General features: G+C 49.9%; 1 pseudogene; it reads right to left on the bottom strand.

Annotated features, from left to right (window-relative positions):
• Positions 1 to 2,975: 2,975 nt before the first annotated feature.
• Positions 2,976 to 5,000, bottom strand: part of LOC124588734 — a 3,489-nt pseudogene continuing 1,464 nt past the window's right edge.

Consider the following 5,000-nt stretch of genomic DNA (forward strand, 5'->3'; position numbering starts at 1 on the left):
TACTCACCCCAACTTGCCCTCAATGCTGTCCTGTATAATAGGTGTTACGCCCATGGCAGTGGCGGTCAGGTCCCGGACCAGCCATGCCACCGGGGGCAGAAGAACTTCCGCCCATCGGGGCGGTCAGGCGCCGGCCAGCCAATCCACTTACCCTGGGAGTCTGTATTTTCTTGGTGTTGTCATTGATTGATGCCGATACCACTCAGACCTGCTGAGAGGTAGGGCGTTTCTCCCCTAAGTTTTATTCGTCAGTAATTCTCTCAAACACTGTTCTTGCTAATTTTGAAATTTGATCTACCAATCTTTGTAAACTGTTGTATTTGTCTGGATCTCTTATTATGTCGAATAGCTGATGACCACGAAGTTCCCGCCTGTACTCCGAGACAGCCTGCCCAAATGCTGGACACTCAAGAACTACATGATCTGGCGTCCCTTCAGGGGCGCCACAGACACACTCTGGTGAGGGTCGGCTTCCTATCCGACACAAATGTGTCGGGTAGGGTCCGTGCCCGGTCAAGAAATGAATTATTCCTTGTGTTGGCAAGAGATGTTTTATCTTTAATCTTTGTCTTACGTTTGGGAGGAGGTTATACACCCTTCTCCCAGTGTCCGAATTTTGCCATTCTGTTTGCCACGTATCCAAGGCCCAAGTTTTTATTTCCTTTACATTTATTAAGTGTCTCCCCGTTATCTGATGAATCTTATCATACGCTTGTTTTTGTAGCCAAATTATCGAAGCATTCTGTCTTACAAGTATGTCTAACGGGCAGAAGCCCATTAGAACAAGTAGAGCATCTGTGGGTGTGGTGCCGAAGGCACCAACACAACGTATAATGATGTTGCGTTGTATTCGTCTGACCGACTGTGCGGGTCTCACCAGAGCGAGCCTGTGGGCCCACACACTGGCCCCATACCCCACAATCGGTGCGAGGATAGAATTATGATACATTTTGGTAGCCACAGGAGGTACATGGAAACGTCTTTGGCCTATACTTATCAGCTTGTGGAAGATATTTGTGGCCTTTATCGCAACATGACCTATATGTGGGGTATATGACCAGGCCTCGTCAATATATACGCCTAAGTATTTTAAGGTTTTTTGTCTTGTCACTATTCTGTTGTTTATTCTTACTGTGGGATCACGTGCAAGCTTTCCCTTTAACAGTATATATGATGACTTATGTGGTGCAATTTGTAACTTAGAGTCACTGCACCACCGCATTAATATTTCCGATGCAAGTGCAGCTCGATTTTCAATTTCCAGACGACTGTTACCCTCCACCATTATGAAGAGGTCATCAGCATAGGCAACCGCACCAAGTACTGCATTGCTTTCTTGTAATGCATGCAGCAAAGGGTCCATGTTTATGTCCCAAAAGATGGGACCACAGACCGAACCCTGTGGGCATCCCTTCGTTATAGGTTTGGACACTACAGCACCTGGAGCGGAGATCCTAGCAACTCTATCTTGACAGTAATCCCTCAGACAGCCATATAGTGACACCGGACACTCAATTTCCCGCAGACGGGAGAAGAGCGCCGGCCACCACAGGCTATCGAAGGCACCAGATATATCCACCGTGATTCCTAATACATACCGACTGGTGGAGGAGCGAGCCGTGTCGGCTACTTTGTTAATGGCATCTGATGTCGATTTACCCTTCCTAAAGCCGTACTGCAACTCGCTCATGCCGCGCAGTATTCTGTGGCTCGACAGTCTATGCACGAGCAGCTTCTCCAAAGTCTTTCCCAGGACGTCCAACAGACAGATCGGTCTGTAGGACTTAGGAACTGTGGGATCTTTATTCGGATCTTTCTTGATAATGACGACCTCCGCAGTTTTCCATTTCGTTGGGAAGCGTTGAGTTTCTAGACAGTGGTTGAAGATAACTGTGAGACATGGAGCCAGCTTACGCACCAAGTGCTGCAGGACCTCCGCAGGAATTGCATCTGGTCCTGGAGCCTTCCGCCTGGCGAAGGAATTTACTGCATTTACTACCTCCTCCTGTGAGAAGGGGTAGACATTTAGTTCATTATAGTATGGCTCCTCAACTGCCTGTCTCAGCATGGCTTGCCTTTCAGTGTCGTTTCCTCGATCGTCATCTGGCAAGAGAACTCTGAGTAATTCCTCAGCAGTCTGTTGCCAGTTTGTCGTCATTATGCCTGTGTCCGCTATCCTCACTGTTGACAGGAGCATTGGTGAGTGGATCTTCTCCCTCACAATCTTGTATGGAACCCCCCAGGGGTCCAAAACAAGATGCGAGTGCACAAAGTCCTCCCAACTTTTCTGTCTGTGCTTTGTTAATGATTCCTGAAAGTTTCTTTTTTGTCTCCTGTAAATTGACAAGTGATACTGTCTTGCGTCCTGGGTGAAGGCCCGTTGATAGAGACGACGAGCTCTCCTCATACCCTGCCGGAGCCTGGTAAGCTCAGGAGTCCACGGAGCTGTCGCTCTGCGGATGTACCTCTTCTTTAATGGCACAGAGGCAGCAACAGCCGTCTTTATAGAGGTCACAAGAGCTTCTACTGCTTCATCGAGAACAAAAGCATTATTTCCCAACTCTGGAGGACGGCATTCCGCCTCGAGCAGGTCCCAATTGGCTTTCCCGTAGTCTAATTGCATTATCCATTCGTCAGAAACATGTACTACTCCTAATGAGATTGCAAATTCTATCAAGTTATGATCACTTGTTGTCTGTCCATCGTGAACATGCCAATTTCTGATTTTGTCTCTTACATTTTCCGTAGATAGTGTAACATCAATATATGATTCTGCACCCGCTCTACTTCTGTATGTGGGTGGATTTCCAGGTAGGTTCTCCACCTGGAGGTGGTGCTCCATTATCAAGTCCTCGAGTGCACTACCTCGAGCATCTTGCACTGGACTATGCCACAAAGATGATTTAGCATTGCTGTCCATAGTTATTATTACTGGATTTCCTTGTAGCGCTCTCAGGACACGAGAGAGATGTTGCAAATAGGGTTCAATATTATCTCTAAATTGACAATAAACATTTATTAGATACCAGGTCGTGTTCATTAGATTTACTTGAACTACTGAGATGTGAGAGGTACAAAATTGTGTTATAACAGTTGTTTTAATTAATTTGTTCAAAATTATTATGGTAGACATAGGATTTGCCCCTATTGAAATAACCTGAGCCGTCACAGGAAAGCCAGTGACCTTGCCAGAGGCGGAGTAAGGCTCCTGTATTAATAATATATCTACCTCATTTTCTTCACTCATTTTTCTAAGTTCCTGTGTGACGGTGTTACTTCTCATGGCATTTAGTTGATAAACCTTGACAGATGCCATTACGGATGTCTAGTATAATAGTGATCTTCAGGCCACTTCTTGTAGGGATCAAAACCAATTCTCCCATACATCATTACCATCTCTCTATAAAGCTTTTCTATGTCAAAAACCCTGCCCCGTCTCTGAAAGACCCTGTAAACTAAAATCAGTAACTCTTTGTGATCACATGGCAGATTTAAAGATGCCAGCAGTAGATAGGGACAGCGGGAATCTCGTTAATCCATTCATGCGCGTCACTAATTAGATGACGAGGCATTTGGCTACCTTAAGAGAGTCATAGTTACTCCCGCCGTTTACCCGCGCTTGCTTGAATTTCTTCACGTTGACATTCAGAGCACTGGGCAGAAATCACATTGCGTCAACACCCGCTAGGGCCATCGCAATGCTTTGTTTTAATTAGACAGTCGGATTCCCCCAGTCCGTGCCAGTTCTGAGTTGATCGTTGAATGGCGGCCGAAGAGAATCCGCGCACCCGCGCGCCCCCGGAGGAGCACGCTAAGGCGGACGCGGCCTCGCAGCAAGGAAGATCCGTGGGAGGCCAAGGCACGGGACCGAGCTCGGATCCTGCACGCAGGTTGAAGCACCGGGGCGCGAACGCCGCGCAGGCGCGCGCATCCTGCACCGCCGGCCAGCACGAGGCCAACCAACGGCGAGAGCAGACCACGCCCGCGCTAAACGCCCGCACTTACCGGCACCCCTACGGCACTCACCTCGCCCAGGCCCGGCACGTTAGCGCTGACCCACTTCCCGACCAAGCCCGACACGCCCCGATCCTCAGAGCCAATCCTTATCCCGAAGTTACGGATCCAATTTGCCGACTTCCCTTACCTACATTATTCTATCGACTAGAGGCTCTTCACCTTGGAGACCTGCTGCGGATATGGGTACGAACCGGCGCGACACCTCCACGTGGCCCTCTCCCGGATTTTCAAGGTCCGAGGGGAAGATCGGGACACCGCCGCAACTGCGGTGCTCTTCGCGTTCCAAACCCTATCTCCCTGCTAGAGGATTCCAGGGAACTCGAACGCTCATGCAGAAAAGAAAACTCTTCCCCGATCTCCCGACGGCGTCTCCGGGTCCTTTTGGGTTACCCCGACGAGCATCTCTAAAAGAGGGGCCCGACTTGTATCGGTTCCGCTGCCGGGTTCCGGAATAGGAACCGGATTCCCTTTCGCCCAACGGGGGCCAGCACAAAGTGCATCATGCTATGACGGCCCCCATCAACATCGGATTTCTCCTAGGGCTTAGGATCGACTGACTCGTGTGCAACGGCTGTTCACACGAAACCCTTCTCCGCGTCAGCCCTCCAGGGCCTCGCTGGAGTATTTGCTACTACCACCAAGATCTGCACCGACGGCGGCTCCAGGCAGGCTCACGCCCAGACCCTTCTGCGCCCACCGCCGCGACCCTCCTACTCGTCAGGGCTTCGCGGCCGGCCGCAAGGACCGGCCATGACTGCCAGACTGACGGCCGAGTATACGCACGACGCTTCAGCGCCATCCATTTTCAGGGCTAGTTGCTTCGGCAGGTGAGTTGTTACACACTCCTTAGCGGATTCCGACTTCCATGGCCACCGTCCTGCTGTCTTAAGCAACCAACGCCTTTCATGGTTTCCCATGAGCGTCGATTCGGGCGCCTTAACTCGGCGTTTGGTTCATCCCACAGCGCCAGTTCTGCTTACCAA

Source organism: Schistocerca americana, unplaced genomic scaffold (assembly GCF_021461395.2).
Source record: "Schistocerca americana isolate TAMUIC-IGC-003095 unplaced genomic scaffold, iqSchAmer2.1 HiC_scaffold_658, whole genome shotgun sequence".
Lineage (NCBI taxonomy): Eukaryota > Metazoa > Arthropoda > Insecta > Orthoptera > Acrididae > Schistocerca > Schistocerca americana.